Genomic DNA, 15,680 nt, shown 5'->3' with positions numbered 1-15,680 from the left:
CCGGCCATCATCATATAAAATAAACAACATCCTGGAAGCCTCTATGTCCATGTTCAAACGATTGCTGTCTGACTCCTGGTTGCTTCTCGCTCTCTGACTGACAGCTACGGGAACTGTAGCCGTGCAAAATGTTAACTCCCTAACCAAGCAAAAATGTATACTTTGCAGATGTTTTAAGAGCCGTTTCAATCTCTGTTAAGGTCTATTCTCCTGTGATTACTGTTATGATGTACTCCAACGCCGGCTTTGGGTTCCTTTTTTTTATTATTATTATTATTCATGGAGCTCTCATCATATTCTCTTTATTTTCACATGGAAATGGAGGGTAGAAGTATTCCCCCTGCTTCTGCAGAAATAATCTTCCAGTCAATTTCCCCCAGTCAGCTATTCACCTGTTATCGAGCCAATCCGCAAGAATTGGGGGATGGCAAGGGAGCTAAAGTGTTGTTGTTGTTTTTTGTGGTGAAATATTTTTACTGAGGAGGCAGAGAGATGTTCGGGGTGCCAAGCAGAAAGATGAGCAATTCCATTAGCTGTTGGTTTCCGTTGGGCTGCTTACGATCCACAGTGCTTTCAAGAAAGAACTGGGAGACTGAGCAAGCAATACATTAATGATTTCCTATCAGGCGGCCTCCTGGGAAATATTAAAACACAGTGAACAGAGGTGAGAGACAGCAGATTAAACACACACACACACACACACACACACACACACACACACACACACACACACACACACACACAATCCCAGGACTTGTTTTGGGGTTTGATTTGCAAGGAAGTGAGCAAAGCAGTCCAAAGCAATATGTGCCCCCTTCAGGATCCGATGCATGGATTCTGTCCACATTTGGCCAGACCGACGAGCTGCATACACTGTAGCCGTTTGTTTTAAAGATTTCCAGCCAGCACTTCAGGTTGAAAAGCCTCCCAAGGAGGCACATGCGATAGATTCAAAACAAACAGCAAAGTATATCACTTAAAGCAGATCAATGCACACGGCAAAGCAGCTGTTAAAATTGAAAGGAGAAGCAACCAAACACTCGATGGAATAAAACAGGCTTTGTTTTTTAAAGCAGTAAGGGAGGTCACCTGAGGGTCCCCTTCGTAGAGGATGATTTCACAGGTATGCTGCCACCACAGAGAAGGCCCTGTCTCTGAGTCCTGCCCACAGAACTGGGTGCCAACCAGAGAGCAGAGCCTGAGAAGTTGATTATGGAACTCAGACAGGTTCAGGTTTCATTTATATTTCTGTTGTTGCTTCCAAGGCTGGTATACATATTTCTTTCTCCTCTGCCCCCACCCATTTCAGCTTCACAACCACTCTGCAAAGTACGTAGATTTGAATTGAGAGTCAAACTAGACACAGTGTTAAATGCATGCTTCCCTATCTGAATTCTTCTTCTTCTTCTTCTTCTTCTTCTTCTTCTTCTTCACCACCTCCCCCCCACCCCCCCACACACAAATTCCAGGTATCAAATGTTTCAGTCTCATTGCATTCAGAATTGGGTTCCCTGCTGATTTAGGGCCCAGTCCTACCCAATTTTCCAGCATCAGTGCAGCTGCAATGCAGCCCTAAGGTAAGGGAACAAATGTTCCCATACCTTAAGGGGGCCTCTGTGACTGCTGCCCCACCACAAGATGCAGTGCATGACCCATTGGCACAGCTGCACCGGCACTGAAAGATTGGATAGGATTGGGCCCTTAACCACAGATCCTGTTGAAATGCATGTAAATGCTCAGGAATGGCATTAGCTTGGTGGAGGCAAAGCAGAGAAGACATGATTGCACAGTCAAATGGCAGCGATACAGAAAAAGACACAATGCTCAGGAAATCAGAAATAAAAAACAACTTCCATTACTTCACAAGAGAACCTGGTGATTACAGTGGGCCTTTGGTGTCTGCGGGGGAATCTGTTCCAAGGAAACATCCTCCCATACTAAATTTCATGGATAATTAAATCCATGGGGGCCACGGTTGTAGACTCACATGTGGGTTGAGTTGGCCCCCCTGGAGGTTATACAAAGTCTCCCCACAACTTAGAACACCTCCGGACATGATCAGAAGTCACCAGCATGAACCAGTAGTGACATATGGTCACATTCAGGAGGTCCTCAGAGGCCCTCCAGCTGCGGCTCGGCATCCATGGATGAGGAGGTTCCACCGTATTCACTAAAGCAGGATCCTTTAAGTAGAGACTCACAGCCCAATCCTATCCACACTTACCTGGGAGTAAGCCCCATTGACTATAATGTGACTTACTTTTGAGGAGACATGCATAGGATTGGGCTCTCAGTGAATTTCATAGGTCAATGAGGAAATCTTAAGCTAACAATTTCCCAGGCCTCCTCTGAGTTCCACCACAAAAGTAAAAACAAATACTTTGTGGATGACAGACCAACGCTGCAATGACTTTCTCATCATGTGCACTATGTCAGAATGTCATCAAATCACCTTCCACTCAGACAATTTGTGCCCTCATTAAAAGAGACCCAAAGCCTTTCATAAGGTACGCTGCTCAATCTAAGACAGCATTAGTAAAAATCAAGAGCTTGAAGGAGAAATGGCTTAAAGAAGAAAATCCAAAGGGAAAAGTCAATTTCCTCCTGCTCTAATCTGTCGTCCTTATTATGAGTCAAGTCAATAGATCTTGGAATTCAGCTGAACACAGTTCCGTGTTTTGTTATTATTACCTCATCTGGGCACCTGGGATGAATGTCATCCTTTCAGCTGCAATATTTCTATCGATTGCTTTTCCATCCTCAGCTTAATGGCCACACATATGTGACTTGTTACTTAGTTCTTTAAAGTCATCGCATACCACGGTAGTGATCAATCCTGATAAGCAAGGGAAGCAAACTAATATGGTGACCTCCAAGTTTATAATCTCTTTTTTTATATTAAAGTTTCTGCTGTGTCAAGAGGCAAAAGGAGGAATGGCATGCCACGTTCGGAAGAAGGGAGGAATACCCAGGCGCGTGGAGCATAATCGTGGGATTTAATAGCTCATCAGAAGATTTGGTGTGACAGCAAACATGTGCTTAAGAAGGATCATACCAACTGCTGGATTGGGGCAAAAGGATGCAGTGTCTGAAGAGCACTTGAACAGCACTGGGGCCACAGAAATTACCATCCACCAACTGCAAAAAGCAGCTTGACTGGGAACAGCTTACATCTTGTGACAATATTTATAACAGCAAAATAGGACAAAAACCAGGCATCCCAGGTCCTTGGGAAGGACTCAATCTCTGGATAAAGCAAACCAGTCAATAACATCTACCTGACTGTACAAAAATCTCATAATAATAATATTTATATACCATTTTTTAAAAAGTCATTCACAAACGGGTTTACATAGTGATTTTCCAGGCAACGACACTGTTTCTCAACTTATAATTTCACCACTCCTGATAGGATAATAGTTGTTTTTTTTTGGGGGGGGGGGGATCTTTCATCAGTAAACTTTTATTAAATGGATGATCAGATCTTGTTTCCTTGATCCAAACTTCCAATTCCCAAGATTCTATAAGTCTTTCGGCAAGTAAAATTAGAAATTCCAGGCTGAGGTAATATTCAGGACAATAAACTCAGCTGAGAGGCGCTCAACTCCCCCCCCCCCAGCTCCTTAGAGTAGTAGTTCCTAAACTTTTTAGCAGCAGGACCCACTTTTTAAAATGACACTGTACAAGAATGCCCCTTATCCATGGGAGTTCTGTTCCAGAACCCTCCGTAGACAATTGAATCCACAGATATGGGGGAATGCCCCCACCCTCTGGAGGGTCTTCTGAGCCCCACAGAGGCCACATGCATCCACCACAGCATCTGTGAGCCTCAGAATGACTGATTAAAAAAATACCTTACTTCTGATTTTATTATAAAACCTGAAGTGATTTTTTTTTTTTTGCCTTATTGCCCTCTGGGGCTTCCCTGGGCCTCAGAATGCCTTATAAGGCAATAAAAAAGTCACTTCTATTTTTACAATATAACTGGAAGTAACTTCTTTAAATCTAACAGACATTCTGAGTCTTGCAGTTCCCATGGGTGGACATGCAGAGAGGCTCACAGAAGTCGGAGGGGGTGCATGGGGGCCGAGGGTGACCCCTGCAGATCTGAAACCATGGGTACTGCATCCGTGGATATGGGGACCCCTGTACTGTGATCCACCGATGTTGATGATATTATTTTTTTTAAAAGGAGATTTAGAAGGAACTAATATTATTTATTTAAGTGTATTAATAACCAGACCAAAAGGTGCTCAAGCAATTATCTCCCTATACTTACACATGCTTGCAAACTGCAGGAGCTCAGCTCCTTCCAAAACTGAGCATTCTGTAGAGGAATTAGCAGCTAAAAAAATCAGGTAATTAGCCGCTTCCTGATTTTTAATAGCCCTGATGAGGCAGTTGGTTATCTGATCTTTACATCACTGTGTTTTCATTGGAGGCTCTGCTCAGGGCTACACAGCCCACCAAAAATTAGGTCACAAACCATCAGTGGTTCGCGACCCACAGCTTGGGAACTGCAGCCTGAGAGTGTCATTCAAATGAGAAGTGGACTTTTGCTCCTCAGGGATTATGGTTTCCAGGGGTTGCCCTCAGTGTCAAGAGACTCTGCCGGGACTTCATTGTTCTGCCTGGAGGAGAGTTCATCAGGGACTGTGCCCGTCTAACACTTGACATGATCTTGGTGGCATGACTGAGACACTCATTTCTTTTCTACCACTCCTTTGCACCCTCCTTGGCTGTGGGATGCAGAGCAGGACCTCCAGGTGTTTTGCCAAATTCCCTTTCCAAACTTGGTCTAGAGAACTTATGCCCACTTGAAGCTACTTAGTTCCCCTCTTCACTCAAAACAGCCCTACTTCTGTAGGAAGTGTCACTGGGTACGGCCCCACTACCAGGGTGGTTCTCCTGTTCAACCTCCAGAGTTCCTCCTCCCTCCACTCTCCCACCAGCAGCTTCTCCAGCCACTGGAGCAACATCTTGGTTCCCAGCAGCTCCTGGGCATGGCAACCACACACCAGTCTCCAGTAGTCTCCGTTCATTCAGTCCATCAGTCCACTTAGTCAGCCCGTCCTCTTCCTCCAACCTCCTGCCTTCTACACCCACCCATTCTCCCTTCTCCAGATTTTGCTTCTGTCCTTGAAGACCTTGTTGTCTCTAGTGGCTGCAGCTGTGCAGCACACTTAAGGCCTTGGTTTTAACTCCAAGCTTCCCAGATCTGCCAGAGCAAGGGGCCACTGTTGACATCACACCTGAACTCCTTGAGGGGTCTTGTGCATTTCCATTGCACTGGGGTTGACCTCAACACTCAGGTGGGTTCTCATGAATTTCCCCACTCATCTCTTCATCAGTAAACTTTGCAAGCGCAAATTATAATGCCGTTGTACAAATCTATGGTAAGGCCACACCTGGAGTATTGTGTCCAGTTCTGGTCGCCGCATCTCAAAAAAGACATAGTGGAAATGGAAAAGGTGCAAAAGAGAGCGACTAAGATGATTACGGGGCTGGGGCACCTTCCTTATGAGGAAAGGCTACGGCGTTTGGGCCTCTTCAGCCTAGAAAAGAGACACCTGAGGGGGGAAATGATTGAGACATACAAAATTATGCAGGGGATGGACAGAGTGGATAGAGAGATGCTCTTTACACTCTCGAACCAGGGGACATCCACTAAAATTGAGTGTTGGGCGGGTTAGGACAGCATCTTTACTCAAAAGAAAACATTTCTTTACTCAGCGTGTGGTTGGTCTGTGGAACTCCTTGCCACAGGATGTGGTGCTGGCGTCTAGCCTAGACACCTTTAAAAGGGGATTGGACAAGTTTCTGGAGGAAAAATCCATTATGGGGTACAAGCCATGATGTGTATGCGCAACCTCCTGATTTTAGAAATGGGCTATGTCAGAATGCTAGATGCAAGGGAGGGCACCAGGATGAGGTCTCTTGTTATCTGGTGTGCTCCCTGGGGCATTTGGTGGGCCGCTGTGAGATACAGGAAGCTGGACTAGATGGGCCTATGGCCTGATCCAGTGGGGCTGTTCTTAGGTTCTTAAACTACAATTCCCAGGAAGCCTTGCAGGTCTCTTGTTATCTGGTGTGCTCCTTGGGGCATTTGGTGGGCCGCTGTGAGATACAGGAAGCTGGACTAGTTGGGCCTATGGCCTGATTCAGTGGGGCTGTTCTTATGTTCTTATAAAGGGTTTAAGAAAAGCCACAAAACTCCAGAGCAAATTGAAACTGAATGGAAAAGCCTGGGTGATGATTATTATTTTTGCTTGTCAACATGCCAGGTTGCATTCTGCCTCAGGATCAGAGCTGGAATCACTTAAGGAAAGTAGCAGGCAGGTTGGACAACAGGCTACGTGGGCGGTTGCCTTCGCTTCTGCCTCTGCTTCTGTCGTGAGGGTTATTTTAAGATTTCATAGTCACTTCCCAAGCAGCATCTCGAGCATCACTTAGCTGTTACTACAGCTGCTGACACAATTGTTTCTTGACATCTCCCTGTTCTAATGGCATTTTGCCATCTGTTAATGGAGATGACATTACAACAGGAGACAAGAAAAATGTAGTCTATAATTCTGTTGTATTACAAACCTTCTGCTGATTGTGGGAGACCATTCGTATTCCGCACGATGTCTTCCTAGCCTTCAAACCAGGCTGACTCCTTGCTGCCCTTTTTTCCTCTCTCCTTCCATGAAGATGTTCTCTTGTTCAGACTGCAGGATCGCCGTCATGTCAATTTAAATGCTTGTCCATCTGTTCATTAACAGCGGTACGCCCCTCTCGTACCCAGTCCTACAATGTTTTTCCATAGGTTGCTGTGGATTGTTTTAGGGAAATAAAAAAATCCAAAGGGGCTCAGCAATGCAAGTTGTTCTGCTTGGTTTTCCAAGGCATTCCCTGCTGCTTATCAATGAGGGTGGAGAGATTTGCGTGTCATCTTCAGGGACTGAGTCAAGGACCACAAAAGGCCTCCTTAAGGCATTCCGAGAGAGTAGAGTATATGCACAAATGGCAAGTCCTCACTTAAAATTTGTTGTACCCCTGCCCCGGAGGGCAGAGCCAGTTTGGTAGACAGATATCGATATAGGTTCTGTCCAGTGCCGCTGAGACCAATAAGCAAGACACTGAAGGTGGAAGGCTATGAAGGTTCTTTATTCAACAAGACATGTCTGTGACCTCTGAGAGATGCACACTCAAATTCAGAGGTACTTTCAAAAGGGTGGGACCCTTTTATACATTTCAGTTGTAATTCAAAGGATAGTCTTTCAAAAGGGGAAGTTCCTTAAACTTCCCTAGTAACTTTCTGCTGACCTTCTCATGAACTTGCCTCCCATCCCTCTTCACTGTCCTCCTCATGCAATTGCCCCCACCTTCTTAAAGGGAAGTAGTCTGGTTTCGGTTTGCCTGTTGAACATGTCCTGCTATTTCTGTTGATGCTATGATGATGCTATTGTCTGCGGTTTTTGTTAGCTGTCAGCAAACGGTTTATAGTGACATTCAGCAAAAGGGGTCTGTTAATTATAAAATTTGCAAGGCAGCAAGTCTGGAGCTTTTCCCCCCTAAGTTCATACTCTGTCTGTCTTCGTTCTGCACCCCCTCCTCCTGTCCTGTATTGATGGTTGTTACAGGTTACTTTGGGAGGAAAGAAGGGGGTCCAAGACAAGTAATTAGGTAACACATTCAACATTGATTTGTTTCAACATTGGTTGATGCTTCTCAATTTTCTGACCACCGTGTCCCCCAGGGCACCAGGATGCAGGTCTTTGGGTACCAGGATGCAGGCTCTTGTTTTCTTGTGTGCTCCCTGAGGCATTAGGTGGGCCGCTGTGAGATACAGGAAGCTGGACTAGATGGGCCTTTGACCTGATCCAGCAAGGCTCTTCTTATGTTCTTATGTCCTCCACACATTGTAGGACTACCAGAAGCTGCTTGCAGATCATGCTGGGTCCGCAACCCACTTCCTTGGCCTTGTCGCACCCCAGAATGCCTTGCTGGTAGCTTTCACAAGACATTCTGGGGTGCAACAGTGCTTCACAGCATGACAGCCCCCACCAACCAACCAATCTAATAATACATTTTAAAAGTAATAAGCAATCTCCCGATCTTGTCTGATCTTGGAAGCTAAGCAGGGTCAGGCCTGGTTAGTACTTGGATGGGAGACCGCCTGGGAATACCGGGTGCTGTAGGCTTATACCATAGTCTTTCGAGACTGAAGGTTGCCAACCAAGCAGCACTTTGAATTGTGCTCGGAAACTACCTGACATCCAATGCAGCTGAACTACCAAAACCAACACAATCATGTTATGATCTGGACTTGGAATGTGATTCAGGTGGAAATGGGTTTTGTTTCCAAATGAACAATCTTCGCATAAAACTTTAGCGGCCATTTTAACTGAGTGCAAGTACTTCAAAGTAGCTTTAAAAAGTGGTGTGCCACTTCATGGTGTGGGTATGGGTGGCTACGTCTTTTGTGCCAAATGTAGGGGGTACAATATGTTTGGTATACAGAAGGTTTCAAGTTCAATCCTTGACATCTCTAGTTGAAGCTGAAAAAATCCTCTCTGCAACCTTAAGAACATAAGAACAGCCCCACTGGCTCGTTAGCCATGTGGGCACCCTCCTGAATTTAGTGGAACCCTTCTTTCTTTGTGGTATACACCTCTGCTGGGCCTCTATTACTGTTGTTTTAAGCAGCCTCCGTGCACTCTGCCTTTGGAACTGCAACAGAAGGCATCTATCTCTGGACCAGATCAGATGGAAAGCTCTTCAACCTCTCCAGACTGAGAGCAAAGTCCAAAATCCAGCTGAAATGTCTGCATGACTTCCTCTTTGCAGCTGTCACTACCCACTCTGCCAAAGATCTCCAGCAGCTCATGGATCATTTTAGCAAGGCCTGCCAAGATTTTGGACTGACAATCAGCCTGAAGAAATCACAGGTCATGGTTTAGGATGTGGACTCACCTCCCTGCATTACAATCTTTGCGCATGAACTTTAGGTTGTCCATGACTTTGTGTACCTTGGCTCAACGATCACCGACACTCTTTCTCTCGATACCGAGCTAAACAAACGCAAAGCAGCTACCACATTTTCCAGACTCACAAAGAGAGTCTGGACCAACAAGAAGCTGACGGAACATGGTTGGCAACCTTCAGTCTCGAAAGACTATGGTATAAGCCTACAGCACCCTGTGTTCCTGGGCAGTCTCCCATCCAAGTACTAACCAGGCCTGACCCTGCTTAGCTTCCAAGATCAGACGAGATCGGGCATGTGCAGGGGAACAGGAACATACCAACATCCAGGTCTACAGAGCTTGCGTCCTGAGTACACTTCTGTACTGCAGCGAGTCATGGACTCTTCGCTCACAACAGGAGAGGAAACTGAACGCTTTCCACATGCGCTGCCTCCGATGCATTCTCGGCATCACCTGGCAGGACAAAGTTCCAAACAACACAGTCCTGGAACGTGCTGGAATCCCTAGCATGTATGCACTGCTGAAACAGAGACGCCTGCGTTGGCTCGGTCATGTGGTGAGAATGGATGATGGCCGGATCCCAAAGGATCTCCTCTATGGAGAACTCGTGCAAGGAAGGCGCCCTACAGGTAGACCACAGCTGCGATACAAGGACATCTGCAAGAGGGATCTGAAGGCCTTAGGAGTGGACCTCAACAAGTGGGAAACCCTGGCCTCTGAGCAGCCCGCTTGGAGGCAGGCTGTGCAGCATGGCCTTTCCCAGTTTGAAGAGACACTTGGCCAACAGTCTGAGGCAAAGAGGCAAAGAAGGAAGACCCATAGCCAGGGAGACAGACCAGGGACAGACTGCACTTGCTCCCAGTGCGGAAGGGATTGTCACTCCCGAATTGGCCTTTTCAGCCACACTAGACGCTGTTCCAGAACCACCTTTCAGAGCGTGATACCATAGTCTTTTGGGACTGAAGGTTGCCAACATATCCATGCACTCTGGAGAGATTGAACTCTTTTTACCTTCTCTTTCAACCTCCTTCTAACCAGCCTCCTCATTTGAGGAAAGTCCGCCCGTCGGAAGTCAAGGGTTTTTGTGAGAGATTTGCCCAGTATTCTTCCCCTGACGTGCACGTCGAAATGGATCACAGCATGATCACTATTCCCTAATGGCTCTGTAACATTGACATCTGTAACCAGGTCCTGTGTACCGCACAATATTAAATCCAGAGTCACCTGTCCTCCACTGCCTCTCCGTGTAAATAATAATGAATTAGATCAGTTTGTCCTCCACCGTACCACTTCATATGGTTCACCTATTCAAAGTTTCACTGGAAGTAACTGGCACTGACATTACCAGTTACTTCTGGGTTGGGAGGCCAGATGCAATGCAACTAACACCAGTAAGAGGCTCAGGGTGGACGGGAGGGCCTTTCTGAGTGCAGAAAAGCATTCTTTGGAGCTTGGCCCACTGACCCAAGCATTCTACTGCTGTTTGTTGTGTCTCTTTCATGGTTTTGCTGCCAAGCGGCAGGTGTCTAGGGGTCCCGCAAGTACCACCAGACACCACCTCAAGTGCCACTGGTGGTACCCATACTACTGGTTGAGAAACATTGAGTTAGATGGATGAATGGTGTCACTCCATAGGAAAACACCGTCCTATGGTATCCGCCATAAGACTCCGTGATGGCTAAGTTGGGAATGAATGCAGTATTACCATGTTGCATTCCGATGTAATTCTTAGTATTTTGGGGGGAACAGCGATGCCTCGAGGTGCAGGGAAGCCAAGATTTGCATTCAGTAAAATCTCTTGAGAGGATCCACCTAAGTTTGCCACAATTGGAGATCTCTGCAGTGACCCATATCTAAGAAGCAGCATGGTAACACTTAGAAAGCATGTACTCTGTCAGCGTCGTTGGTGTGAATTAGCAGTAAACATACTGGTAACTTCAGGGAAGCAGCTGATGCAGGGAAACAGCAAACATCCTTCCCGCTTCTGAACACGGCTCAGCACTTCCACGCAGGAAAGAGTGTGAGATCCACGTGGAGATTGCCAGGTGAGGTTGTCTCAGGGCATGAATGGATTTCTGCTGTTCCATTCCTGTCTTGTTTCTTTAGGTCACCCAAACTCTCTGTCCCACTTCTGAACTCCACTTTAACTAGGACAACTTCTGCAGTTAAATCCACAATGGAACACAGCTTTCGTGCCCTGAATTTAAGGAAGAATCCATATGTTAGTGGTTGGTAGGCCATTTGTTTTGTATGCAGAAGGTCCAAGGTTCAATTCCTGAAATCTCCCAGTAGAGCAAGAAAGATTCTGATCAGCACAGTTAGTTAGTTCGCATCCTTCAGTCTCAGAAGACTTTGGTATTCTGCTCTGAATGGTGGTTCTGGAAAAGAGTGTCCTCTCCAGTGCACGAAGCCTGGGTAAAGTAGATATGGAGGATAGACTGTTTCCCATGCAGCAAATCCCCCCTCTCTATGTCTCTGAAATGGAAAGACAGAAGCCAATACGCTTGGTTCCAGCGGCGTCGCAGGAGTTGCCAGAACGTGACTGTGTTCAGCCATGAACTGCCTCAGGGACTCCGGCTCCAGATTTTGCCTCGAGGTTGACTCCTGAAGCCTTTTCCACAACTGGATGTAGCCACAAGGCAGTGGAGGTTTGGGATCAGAGTTTTCCTTCTCTCAGATGAGCTGCCTTCCCAGGCTGACGAGTCCCATCTACCCGGTGGCTGTTTAGTCGCCTCTTACGACATGTACAACCAAACCGAGGGCCTATTCTTATCCCCCAGTCCCCAGGGTCAGTACTGTGGGCCCTCGGTATCCATGGGGATAGTGGGCCCTGTACAGTGGGCCCTCGATATTCACTGCACAGTGGGCCCACAGTATCCATGGGGAATCCATTCAAGGACCCCATGCGGATACCAACATCCACATATAATTACATCTGCAGGGGGCTTGGTCCTAGCTACGCCACAATAACTAACAAGGAGGGCACGCCTGGCCCTACAGAGATTGTGTGTGGTCTCCCCACACTTCAGATGCTACCAGTCTCCCCACACTCCCAGATGCTACCAGAAGCAACTTCTAGTTGAATCCTCCAAGGCCCTCCAGCCATGGATACTCAAATCCATGGATACCCTTAGAATAAGGAGGGCCTACTGTACTGAGCTGAATAGATCAAGGGTCTGAGTCAGTGACAGTAAGACTCACACTTGTCAGGAAAGAGGCAGAGCCTGGAGGAGTATTCAGTTCCAGGGAACTACTTCATAGCGGAAACATAAGCCCAATTCAGACTTTTCTCTGCCCATGGAGACCAAAGAAGAGCCCTGCTAGATCAGATCACAGGCCTGTCTGGTCCAGCAGCCTGTTTTCCACAGTGGCCTTCATCATGAGAAGGACATGTATGGGCTGTCCCTAGCATGTGCCAAAGATACATGACCTTAGAGACGTATCCCTCACTTTACTTCCTATCAGTATTTCTCAGCGGCAACCCATGCTGAACAAAGGGAGAGTTTTTCCCTGTGGTTACCATCCTGGAACATTTCAAAGGGATGATCAGAGAGAGGAACCCTCCCCATGACAAACCCTGTTCACAGATAGGGAGTGGGGCTAAGTGTGAACATTATCAGCACAATGTAGGCTGTGTGCACGTTTTCGTGTCAGGGACGGGGGGACAGGACGGACAAACTCATGAAGTGGGCTGCAGCTGAAGCAAGTTGTCTGCACCAAGCTGTATGAAGTCTTGCAACTCCATCCTGACCAATCTCCTACCTGCCTGTCTGATTTCTCCATCTTCAGGCATCCCTGTGAGCTCCCTTCATGAACAGGACAGAATAGCAGAGTCCGCTTGGCATACCCCTGATCCACCACAACGTGTTGATTCTATCCCCATTCAGAATGCTTAACTAGAATGTGGGCAAATAGCTATTGGCATCACCCAGTGCCTTGGGATTGGCTCCCATAGTTCTGCAGCTCCTGACTGGTGGTGGGCAACCTTCAGTCTCGAAAGACTATGGTAGAAGCCTACAGCACCCAGTATTCCCAGGCCGTCTCCCATCCAAGTTCTAACCAGGCCTGACCCTGCTTAGCTTCCGAGATCAGATGAGATTGGGCATGTGCAGCTTGTAAACTGTTCCTTTTCAAAACGAAGTCTGAAGGACTTAGGACCCTGCCAGCTTGGCAGGAAGAGGCACTTGCAGCATGAACCCAAGATTCTTCTTGGATGCCTGCAAACCGAACCAAGTCAATTTATGAACTTCCCCACAGTCTATGCAGCAGGGATATCATAACTCAGAATTATGCAGGAGACAATCCCTATCTAATGCAATTGATTGCATACCATAATGCGAGCGGAGCCTAATTCGTGCTAATGAATCCGCTACATAATACAGCAAGGCATTTAGCAGTATGGAGGCTACAAAATGCTGATCCAGCTGTCACTTCAACAGGAATGACAATTTCTCCAGATGCCTCTTCTTTCCCTTCCTCCTCCCGATCTCCCTTTGTCCCCTTTGTGCTTTACGAGAAGCCATTAAAGTCGGGAGACTGATCTGAATTTCACTCTGCATTAGTTCAGTGCCATGATATGACATGCACCATCTCCTACCCTCTCCCTATTAGAGGCTTTGTTTTATTAGGGAGAGGCTTGTCTGCCCTGGCAAATTTTGATAAATGTAATGTCAAATTAGGAAGAATGTAACCACGCCGAGAGATGCTAATCAAGAATGAAGTCGGGAGATCTCTCAGGTGATTTCATTACGGGAAGGGAAGAATTTTGCTCAACTTCTTGGAATTGAAATCATATTCTTTGCACACACACCTATTAGCATGCAGTGACCAGCTGTAGGTCTTCAGAACTAGGACTGCTATTTTGCCCAAAATACCACCCTCTCTCTCCATCTCCCTTTTTTTTTAAACTCAGGCATATAGATGGTCAAAGACATTTGGACTGCCTTAGGTGCTGCAGGGCCCAATTTTAAACTCTTTTTTGTTTTGTTTTAGCAGTGCCCCAGTGTTCACAGTTGTAGAATTGTACAGATAATCATTTAAATTTATTCTTGACTTTACGTCTAGCAGGTGATGTAGAGCATACAACCCTCTCAGTCGCACAGTTCCTAAATTTGAGTAATTTGAGCCAAGCTTTCTGTAGCAAGTAATCACTGAGTACATTACATCTTGGCAATATCTGCAGAGTAACTGATTGTTTTGTTTTTTAAATAATACATGTTTGTATGTAAAATGTAACGTACGTTCGTATCTGTGTGTACACGTAGGTGTGCACATATACATATATTTGTGTACTACTTAGGTTTATATTCTCTCTATGGTTTCCGTACAGAGTCTTCACCTACCAAATGTTTATGCCTAATAAAGGTTGACTTGACTTGACTTGACTTTTCTATTCCATTTAATTATTTGATTTTATCTGTAAACCACTTGGGCGCAATCCTAACCCCTTATGTCGGTGCTTTCCAGCACTGACATAAGGGCAATGCAGCTCTGAGGTAAGGGAACAAACATTCCCTTACTTTGAGGAGGCCTCCGTGAGTGACACTCAACTGCAGGATGCAGCAGACGTTCCATTGGCACCTCTATGCCAGTGCTGGAAAGCACTGATATAAGGGGTTAAGATTGCGGCCTTTGTGAACTTTTTTTTTGTTGAAAAGCAGTATATGAATACTGTTAATATTAATGTGGTAGAATGGAAAGCAATCTAAATGTGTGCTTAAAAATTGCCTGTGAGTTAATGGGCCAGATGGTTCTGAGCACATTTTAGTACAAAATTATATATATCTATATAATTGTATATTTTGTAATTGTAATTGTAAGTGTGTGTGTATGTGTGTGTGTGTGTGTATGTATATGTATACACACATATACATATATATGTTTTTTTTGTTGGCAACCTTCAGTCTCAAAAGACTCTGGTATCGCGCTCTGGATGGTGGTTCTGGCAGTGTCTAGTGTGGCTGAAAAGGCCAATTTGGGAGTGACAATCCCTTCCACACTGGGAGCAAATGTAGTGTGTCCCTGGTCTGTCTCGCTGGCTATGGGCCTTCCTTCTTTGCCTCTTTGCCTCAGACTGTTGGCCAAGTGTCTCTTCAAACTGGGAAAGGCCATGCTGCATAGCCTGCCTCCAAGCAGGCCGCTCAGAGGCCAGGGTTTCCCACTTGTTGAGGTCCACTCCTAAGGCCTTCAGATCCCTCTTGCAGATGTCCTTGTATCACAGATGTGGTCTACCTGTAGGGCGCTTTCCTTGCACAAGTTCTCCATAGAGGAGATCCTTTGGGATCTGGCCATCATCCATTCTCACAACATGACCGAGCCAACGCAGGCGTCTCTGTTTCAGCAGTGCATACATGCTAGGGATTCCAGCACGGTCCAGGACTGTGTTGTTTGGAACTTTGTCCTGCCAGGTGATGCCGAGGATGCGTCGGATGTCCTTGTATCACAGCTGTGGTCTACCTGTAGGGCGCTTTCCTTGCACGAGTTCTCCATAGAGGAGATCCTTTGGGATCTGGCCATCATCCATTCTCACGACATGACCAAGCCAATGCAGGCATCTCTGTTTCAGCAGTGCATACATGCTAGGGATTCCAGCACGTTCCAGGACTGTGTTGTTTGGAACTTTGTCCTGCCAGGTGATGCCGAGGATGCGTCGGAGGCAGCGCATGTGGAATGCGTTCAGTTTCCTCTCCTGTTGTGAGTGAAAAGCCCATG

The sequence above is a fragment of the Tiliqua scincoides genome, chromosome 9, assembly GCF_035046505.1.
Source record: "Tiliqua scincoides isolate rTilSci1 chromosome 9, rTilSci1.hap2, whole genome shotgun sequence".
Lineage (NCBI taxonomy): Eukaryota > Metazoa > Chordata > Lepidosauria > Squamata > Scincidae > Tiliqua > Tiliqua scincoides.
This window is presented reverse-complemented; position numbering follows the sequence as displayed.